The sequence below is a fragment of the Lissotriton vulgaris genome, chromosome 12 (genome assembly GCF_964263255.1).
Source record: "Lissotriton vulgaris chromosome 12, aLisVul1.2, whole genome shotgun sequence".
NCBI lineage: Eukaryota > Metazoa > Chordata > Amphibia > Caudata > Salamandridae > Lissotriton > Lissotriton vulgaris.
In genome coordinates this window covers 636,362,660-636,373,125 of record NC_141700.1, presented here as the reverse complement: position 1 = coordinate 636,373,125, position 10,466 = coordinate 636,362,660, and positions in this window count along the sequence as shown.

Genomic DNA, 10,466 nt, shown 5'->3' with positions numbered 1-10,466 from the left:
CGTCGGTGCTGATAGTGCTTGGGGACACGACCCTTGGGCTAGCATGTTTACTGACTCTTCAATATGGCCATCTTGTTTGTCTTCTGTCACCGCTCCTGCAGCCGGGTGTCGAGATAGGAAATCGGGCGGGTTCTTCGCCCCGGGTCTATAGACGAGGTCCATCTGATATTGTTGTATTTGAATTGCCCATCGTTCAATTCGAGGTGGGGGATGAGGCACAGTTCCTTTGAACAGAGGTATTAGTGGTTGGTGGTCGGTGACCATTCGGAATGGGCATCCGGTGATGTATAAGTGGAAGTGATTGCAAGCCCATTTGACAGCTACTGCTTCCCTTTCTATCTGGGAGTATCTTGCTTCAGTTGCGGTGAGTGCTTTGCTGGCAAAGGCTAGAGGGGCCCACACCCCTGGTTCGTCTCTTGGGTCAGTAATGCACCCAGACCAACCGGGCTGGCATCTACTAGTATTTCCGTTTGCTTCGAGGTATCAAAGTACGCCATGGTGGTTCAGTCTAATAGGGCGTCTTTGATCTTATTGAATGCTTCTTCCTTGTCTCTGGCCCACTTCCAGGGGCTATCTTTCTTTGTCAGGTTGCGGAGGGGTTCTGCGATGGTTGCTAGGCTGGGGATAAACCTTGCGCAGTATTGGGCCATGGCCAGGAAGCTTCTTACTTCAGATGCTGTCATCGGAGCAGGTGCATGCTTGATGGCTTGAGACTTCTGGGGGTCCACCGTGACTCCTTCAGCATCGAAAACGTATCCAAAGAATTCTATGGACTTCTGGAAAAACTTGCATTTATCCTTGTGCAGGGTTACCCCATGTTCTGCTAGCCTTTTGAGGGTTGCTCTTAACCTGCAGTGATGTTCCTCGCTTGTTTTAGAGTGTATTAAGATGTCATTGTTGACGTTGAGCACTCCTTGTAAGCCTGACAGTATTTCTTTGATGGTGTTTTGGAATATTTCAGCGGCTGAAGATATTCCGAAGTTTAGTCGCTTGTAGCGTCTGAGGCCTAGGTGGGTCGAGAACGTGGTGATGTACCTACTCTCTTCTGCCAACCTCAACTGGTGGTAGCCAGCGTTCAGATCAAATTTTGAAAACCACTGGGCTCCGTTAAGGTCAGCTAGAATGTCATCTACTGTTGGCGTGATGTGTCTTTTTCTTTTGATTGCTTTGTTGGGCATTCGCATATCAATGCAAATCCTTATCTTCCCGGGTTGCCAAGGTTTTTCCGCTTTCACCATCGGTGACACCCACAGTGTTGGGCAAGTCACTTTTTCAATGACTCCTTGTTTCTCTAGTTGGGCGAGTTCTTGTTCAACTGCTGCCCGCAGATGGAATGGGATTCTCCTGTGTCTTAGGGCAATTGGCTGGATGGCTTTGTCAATATGAAGTCTCGCCGGTGGCCTCTTGATTGTTCCTAGGCCCTCAAAGAGCGATGGGAAGAGTTGCAGGATGTCTTCGGTTTGTAGGCTCTTCACTGCATTGGCGAACGCAATGAGGTTTAGGTCCTCTGCTGAATGACTCCCAACTAGGAGATTAGCTTCTTTGTCTATGACATGGAACGTCGCCGTTACTTCCCGTTCTTCGGACTTGACTTGTACTACCATCTTCCCACACAGAGGGAGCGGTTCATGGCTTCCATACGTCAATATCCGGACTTTTGATGGAGTTAGTTGCGGTTTCGGGTTGAGTGCCAACTCCACCTCGGGACCGGACATCGCCATCGCCATCCCCCAAGGATACAAGATCTCCAGGAAGGACCGCCCCACTCACCCAGGAGGAGGAATCGGCATCGTCCACAAATCCAGCCTCCGCCTGAGCACACTCCCTGACGAGTCCACAAAACTGATGGAACACCTTCACTTCAAGATACTGGCCAGCCCCACTGCCGCCCTCCAAGGAACCCTCATCTACCGACCCCCTGGACCCCGCGGACCCTTCGCCAACTCCATCACGGACATTATCTCCCCGCAGGCCATCGCATCCACCAACTACACCCTGCTGGGAGACCTCAACTTCCACCTCGACAATCAACTGGACCCCAACACCACATGCCTCCTGGACAACCTCCACAACATTGGACTCCGCCAGATCATGACCGAGCCCACGCACTCAGCAGGACACACCCTCGACCCCCTCTTCACTACAGGAAACTCCATCACCTTCAGCCACACCACCGAACTCCCATGGACCGACCATCTTTGCGTCCACTTCACCTTCAGAACACCCACCATCCACAGACACCAGCACCTGCTTCCACAAAGAAACTGGACCAAAATCACCGATGACCAGCTCACCTCCTCACTCAACAACTCCACCCCAACCATCGCGGAAAATGACGACCCCAACACCGCAGCCCGAACCCTGCATAGATGGATCTCGGACAGCACCAACACCATAGCCCCCCTCAAGAAAAACAACAATACCCGTGCCAAGAAAGCCAGATGGTTTACCACCGAACTTCGAGAGTCCAGGCGCCCATGCCGCCGCCTCGAAAAGACCTGGAGAAACACCAAATCCACAGAAGCCCACAACAACTTCAGAGCCGCCACCAACGCCCACCATCAACTCATCAGAGAAACGAGGAAAAAAGCGATTGAAGACAGAATTTCCACCCACGCACACAACAGCAAGGAACTCTTCAGCATCATCAAGGAGTTCGCCCAACCCACCAGCGAGTCTACCGACATCCCTCCCTCACAAGACCTCTGCGACAAACTCAGCATCTTTTTCCACCACAAAATCAAGAGCATCTACGACAACTTCGACGAAGACAACCAACACACTGAACCCTCACCAACCACCTCCGACACCCGGAAACCAGCGATTGATGACTGGACAGTCCTCACCACTGAAGACACACTGAAGACAATGAAGTCAATCCACTCAGGGGCCCCCACGGACCCCTGCCCCCACCACATCTTCAACAGAGCCGCCAACACCATCGCACCCATGCTCTGCCACACCATCAACCGCTCCCTGGCGACCGCCTCGTTTCATGATGACTGGAAACACGCCGAGGTCAACCCCCTCCTGAAGAAACCCTCAGCGGACCCCACCGACCTCAAAAACTACAGACCCATCTCCCTGCTCCCGTTCCCAGCGAAAGTCATCGAGAAAGCCATCAACAGCCAACTCGCCACATTCATTGAAGAACACAACATCCTCGACTCCTCCCAATCCGGCTTCAGAAAAAACCACAGTACGGAAACCGTCCTCCTCGCCGCAACAGACGACATCCGCACCTTACTGGACAAAGGAGATACAGTAGCCCTCATCCTCCTCGACCTATCAGCGGCGTTCGACACAATCTCCCACCGCACCCTAATACGCAGACTCTACGATGCAGGAATCCAGGACAAGGCCCTCGACTGGATCTGCTCCTTCCTCTCCGGCAGGACGCAGCGGGTCAGACTCCCCCCTTTCCTCTTGGACCCCACACCTACCACCTGCGGAGTCCCCCAGGGCTCCTCCCTCAGCCCGACGCTCTTCAACGTCTACACGGCTCCACTTGCCCCCATCGTCAGAACCTACGGACTCAACATCGTGTCATACGCAGACGACACCCAGCTCATCCTCTCCCTTTCCAATGAGCCCAACACCGCCAGATGCAACTTTCGAGAAGGCATGGAAGCCATCGCCAAATGGATGAAAAACAGCTGCCTACAACTAAACACCAACAAAACAGAAGTACTCATCATGGGCCCAAACCCCGACGCCTGGAGCGACACCTGGTGGCCCACCACCCTCGGAAACCCACCAACCCCCACAGACCACGCACGCAACCTGGGAATCATCCTGGACTCCAAGCTCAAAATGGACCGCCAGATCAACTCTGTCTCATCTTCCTGCTTCCACACCCTCCGCCTCCTTCGTAAGACCTTCAAATGGATCCCCCTCGAACACCGAAAGACAGTCACTCACGCCCTGGTCACCAGCAGACTCGACTACGGCAACGCACTCTACGCCGGAATAAACAAAAACCTCATCCGCAAGCTACAGAACATCCAGAACGCCGCTGCAAGACTGGTACTCAACCTGCCAAAACACTGACACATCTCCCAGCACCTGTGCACACTCCACTGGCTCCCCGTCGAGGCGAGAATCACCTTTAAGATGCTCACCCACGCACACAAGGCCCTCCACGGCACCGGACCAGCATACCTGAACAGCCAACTCAAATTCCACGCACCCCAAAGGACCCTACGATCAGCCCAGCTTTCCTACGCCGTGGTCCCTCGCACCAGAAAGACCAGATCGGGAGGCCGCTCCTTCTCCTTCCTCGCGGCCAAAGCATGGAACGCCCTTCCGCTCCAACTCAGACAGACAACATTGCTCCCCATCTTCTCAAGAAACCTCAAAACCTGGCTCTTCGACAGACCCCCTCCTTGATGGAATGGAACCTGCACCCCCCCTCCCCCCCACCCCTAGCGCCTTGAGACCCTCACGGGTGAGTAGTAACGCTTTAACAAACTCCTGATTGATTGATTGATAGTGCTGTATCCCCATCACGATCACGGTGGCGCCTGTGTCTATTACCCCCGTTACCAATGACCCATCGATTTGAATTTGGCATTTGGGTTGCGGCCTCCGCAGGTCACTTGTGAAGGATACAAAGTAACACTCATCATCATCTTCTGTCGAGGAGTTGTCTAGGCGGTCGTATCGTCGATGCTGGGGCTTTGTTGATCGGGGTGACTGGGAGTCATCCAATGCTAGCTGCCTCTCGGCTCCTGACAGCGTCTTCTTCCCGGATTGAATTCTTCCGCGGAATCCACCTCTGCAGACGCTGGCGAAGTGGTTTGGCAATTCCACACTTCGAGCAAGTCTTCCCACGAGCGGGACAACACTCTGGGCCATGTTCTTCACGTCCGCAATAGCCATATAACAATCGTTATGGGGTCTTTTTTGGCCATCGCCCACGTCCACTTCGGCCAGGGTTACGGACGGCATCTACTCTCTCGGTCTTCACCGTTGCTCCTGTGTCTGTGTTGGGGTTAAGGGCGGCCTCCATTGCAGACGATCTGACATCCGATAATTCATGCGACCGCGCCAGTAATAAAATTTATTTTAGTGTGATTCGGGATTGACGCAGTATCAGCATTCTCAGTGGTTTGTTGCGACATCCTTGTATCAGCTGCGCGGTGCCTTCCTTCGTTTGGTTGTCTTCCGGGCACGTGCTGATCAGCTCTCTCAATCGTGCGTGGAAGGCCTCCATTGTCTCTCCTTCCCTCTGTCTCGATTGCCTGAATTTTAAACGCTCGTAATGTGGGTTGAGCTGAGGGTCGAAGTGCGCATTCAATGCTCGCACCGCGGCATCATAACCATCCGTTTCTCCTGTATTCGGGAGATGAGCGAAAAGCTTGTAGATTTCATCGCCACCAAAATGTAGTAACAGTGACCTTTTGACTTCGTTGTCTTTTTCCCTGGTGGCTACGAAATAGTTATTCAGCCGTCCTAGCCATACTGCCCACATCGGGGCTGCTGTTGCTGGATCGATGAGCTCGCTAAAAGGGGGTAGCGCTTGTATTTGCGAGTGCGCGGATTGCTGTATCTGGGGTCCTGACTGCTGTACTGGGGGCAGTCCCGCTGGGGGTAGGGCTTGTTGTTGTCCTCCTGCTGCAGCATTCGGTGGGTTTCCTGCTTGCTGTCCTCCCGCGGCTGCGTTTGGTGGGTTGGACATGGTGGTGTCTGAGTTTCTTTGCCAATTCTTCTTGCTGGGACCAATGCTTCTTTGTTGCCTTTGTTTTTGGCCAGCGCTTATCTCCTTCTCTGATTCTGCTGCTTAATGTGCGTATTTCTGGTGCTGCTGCCTTCACGTGTTCCTATGCCTGTGTGATCGCTTGGTTGGACCAATGCTTGTTTAAGTGGTGGTTGGTTGGGCCAATGCTTGTTTATTTGGTTAGCTCAGCTCATATTTAAACTGTCCCTTTTTATTTACTATTTCCTCTTGTACACTGTTAACTGTTTTCCTTGTGCGCGGCTCTCGCACACGCACACTTCTGGGCTCTTCCTTAGCCCTGCCGGTCTCTGTCTCGCGCTGTGGTGGAGGCCATCACACGCGTCTCTGATGCTGGGGGCTGGCCTCGTGTTTACTGCACATGCGCGTGCTTCACCTTTGGCCGATCGGGCCTCTAGAGCGCCGGGCCTGCTCCTGACTCGCGTCTCTTGACTCTGCGCCTGCCAGTCCCTCATGCAGCTCTTGCTCACGCTGCTTACCGGCTTTGGCCTTCGTTAGGGTCACCAACCGGCTTCGGTTGATCGGCGGCCACGCTGCAGGCTGCTCCGGTGCTTCGGTGAGATTTTTCTTTCCCTTTCGGGGGTATCGCTATAGGGATCCCACCCTCGTCGCCAGTGTCGGGTGCACGCTCTCGGGGCACCCAGCAGGATACCAAGGATGTGTAAGAGGGGGCACTAGAGGTTTTAAATAAATGGACACCACACAATATGAACGCTGGTCGGACCGGAAGTCCCGAACGACTCCCGTCCTTTTATTTATAGCCTTCTGGCCACGCCCGGCCAGAAGGTGCTACAATGTGTGCATGTGGTTCCGGGGCTCAGCCGAGACCCTCGGACCACTAGAGCGCTACACAGTCCATCTCTCTTGTTCCAGTTGGCGCGTGGATAGCGATGAAGCTGTTGGATAGCTTCAATCTTCAGTGGTCTCTGTCACACTCACATTGAGAAGCTTAGTCCACCATGCAGCTTCCTCTCCCCTGAGCCTGGCCCGCTTCCTGTCAGCTGGAACGAAAGGCCACCACCAGCTGCAAGGGCATTGAGACGGCACTCACCCACAAGCCTTAGAAAAGTCGTATAACGTACAATTGAGGCCTCAGGGCAGCGGCTGCGTGTAGGAAGGTCAGTTAGGCTTCTTTACCCAGAACTGATCATCTGTTGAGTGTAGGTTATCTCATATATCGCTCCACCTCACACATGCACGTCGATTTAGTGGAAGTGACATCACACGCACACTTTGACCCCGATGACAGAACAGTGTTGACCCCTTGTTGCACCTCTCGCCCCGCCCCCTCTCAAGGGCCTCCTCTCTTCTCAGAATTCTTAGAGTAAGGGTGAGGGATGAAAACAAATGAAAGCCACCGTACCTTCTGTTCCTGCTGCTGCTTTGATGACCAGGGACCAAGAGGGTAGCAGGACAGCAACAGGGGTACTACAAGTGGATAGGTGTGGTGCAGCGGCCAGGGCAGCTGACTTCGGAGCACAGGGTTCACGGTTTGGACCCCGGCTACGGAGGCAACTCAGCTCAGCACCATGTGACTCTGGGCAATAGCTCACTAGGGGCCAGATGTAGGAGCCGAAATACCGGTCGGTAATGGCCGATTTCGGCTGTTACCGACCGGCATTCAGTATTTGGCATGTAGGGGCCCTATTTTACCGATTCTGTAAATTTACTGAATCGGTAAAATACCGAATCGGTATTTTTACAGATTCGGTAACTTGCAGATGTAGGTGGGACTCTTTTGAGTCCCACAGGCCTTACCGAATCGGTATTTTACCACCCAATCCAATTGGGTGGTAAAATACCGATTCCAGGTGTGCATGCACATGTGTGCATGCACACCTATGCTATGTGACAGACAGACATGCCCTTAGGGTATGTCTGTGTGCCACATGTCACACGTGCCTGAATTCGGGGTGCTAGAGGGTGTCAAAGTAACACCCCCTGCACCCTTGCAACATTCGGTATTTACCGAATCGGTAAACACCGATTCGGTAATGCCCATTGATTCCTATGGGCTTCAATGCCCATAGGAATCAATGGGCATTACCGAATCGGTATTTACCGATTCGGTAAATACCGATTCTTACAGAATCAGTAATTCACTTACCGATTCTACCTAAATCTCCCCCCTTCTATTTTACCGATTCATAAATACCGAATCGGTAAAATTCGGTATCTGTGAATCGGTAAAATTTACTTACCTACATCTGGCACTTAAATTCCACAGACGGCCCCCAGCGCCTTGAGACCTGTAAGGGTGAGTAGTTTGCGCTTTACAAATATGGATTTGCATTTACAAGGGCAGGACAGATGTAATGCCAATTGATATGGATGATCACACATCTTTCACTAGATCCTAACTCACAAGGGCACACACCTATGAGTGTGAAAGACTTTAGCCAAGACACAGGTTCATTCAATGACTCCAGCCCCAGGTCATTTTCTGCCTCTTGCACCATCTCCATTTCTCCTCTACCTTTGCCTCCTTCTGTAAGTGAATGTATGAAGCCTGTTTTGCTTTGCTTAATGTAAAAACAGCACCACAGTCCACTCTGCGCCTCCATTGCCAGGTGGAAGTTCAGCTGGGGAAACAGCGAATCAATATTTTTTATTTGACAGCGTTATTAAATCACACTGGGCACCTGAAATTGGAAGCTGTGCGAGAAAAGGCATTGCAAGCTTTTATTACAGGCTAAACCTGTAGCTGTCAGCATATCCGGCACGGCTCTGGTGCGCATACTTACGAGAAGACAGCGAAGAAATGTCATCCCCATAACTCTGCAATCTCTGATTTTTTCCAGTTCTTTAGAGAGGGAACACTGCTGACCTCAGTACTTTGTAGGGATAACTGCATTAATGGAAATAAACATCTTACTTTACTAAGATTTATGAAAACTGTGTTCAGCATGGGCTAGTCTCAGTCTCAATAGGAGGCTGTAGGGTGATTTTACGCAGTTTTTAACCTACAACCTTAACTGGGGGTTCTTCCAGGTCTTTGAGCCATGACAATGAGGGATCGATTCACAGAGAGCCTACTCACTCATGGCAGAGGCCGCACAGTCATGATGGGACCTCTGTACTGCAGTTACCCATTGCGTGGCCCTGCCGCGACTACGGGGCCTCCTCCTCGCATGCAGAGGTCCGTGGTGAAGCGGCCCCTGAGTGTTAAGCTGTTTTTCCCAGGATGAACCATGCTCCCGGTTTTTTAGTGAGTGGCTATGAATGGTGAGTACCTGAAGTAATCTGAGATACCAGACCAGCTTGCACTAAAGTCAGCCCCTACCAACTCTCAGTTCATACTGGTGTAGAACAACACCACATATTACTCTGATACACTTACGGCGGACACATCAAAATAAGGACAACCATGTTTCATATCTGTAAGCACTACGGGACAGATTTACAAGCCCCGTACGCCACATTTGCGCCGCAGTTGAGCCACTTTAGTGACGCATTGGCAGCGCAAATCCAGCGCCATGCTTTGGGGTATTTACAAACGTGACTCATCTGGGAGATGCGTTACGTTGTAAAGCCCTGCGCCACATGTGGGCGATCAGGCGCGGGGGGGGGCGTTCCGGCGCAGGAACGCCTCCTAAAAGTGGCTGAGTGAAATCTACAAGATTTCACTCAGTCACTTTTAAGGCCATGCTGCGTCAAAACCCTGCGCCTGCTTGAAGCAAGAGTAAGGATTGACGCACCATGTTGGGCATAGGGGCACCCCGAGCCTTGCTGGAGCGGCGTCACCTTTACGGCAGCAAATGTGTCACGCATCTGTCTATTCTTGCCCCATGGTGCCCCGCATTGTAAAGAGGTGTCTGCCTTGACGCACAATAACTGGCGCATCCCTGCTGATATGTAGGGATGCGCCAGTTACAGTAAATCTGCCCCTGTGTCTCTAGCATGACTCATACACAAATGGCTTTTTTCATACATACTGTTGACCTTCGCAGCAACTCATGATCCTGCAACGCTGCTCGCCACAGAACTGGCATAGATTGCCACCAAAGTCGTTGAGAATTGAAGGTTTCCACTCTTTATCTCTAAGAAGTAGAACTTCTGTTTCATATCAGAGACATTCTAACCATTTTGTTCTCATGATGTCACTTCTTTCCATAACTGCAAAAACACAGTTTAGATTTGCAGCTACCACAGTCAATGAAACCCCGAAACAATTTAATGGACCAGCCAGTGGCGGCTCCTCCGCTAAGGCGGAGGCGAGTTGCCACACTGCTCACAGATCAGTATTTAAAGAACACTAAAATGATAACTAGCTTTACTATCATTTTAGTTTTCCTTTCCTGTTGCGGGGCAGGCTGGACTGCCAGACCAGGGCAGGGGAGGAGTGGTTTGCCCACTCCACTGTGTGCAATGACTCTTTGACCGGACATCTTGGGCCCGCCAAACAATCATGCTCACTTTGCATGTTCTGCACACAGGCTGCATTACAACCTGGGCGCAGAACATGCCCCAGGCTCCCATTACCTGCCTGAGCATCGATCCACGGTACTCAGACCAATCACAGCGCTGCATTGCAGCGCTGTGATTGGCTAGGGGAGCCAAGAGCCTGGGTGCTTCCTGTTCCTTCTTACAGGAGCGAGATGCGGCGAGCAGACTGAGAGGTGGCGGACGGCCAGGTGGCAGGCATGAATGTAAACGTTTTGTTTTTAATTTACAACCCTCCCCATCTCCCTCCCCCACCACCCCCAGTAAATAGCGTACGCCACCGGGA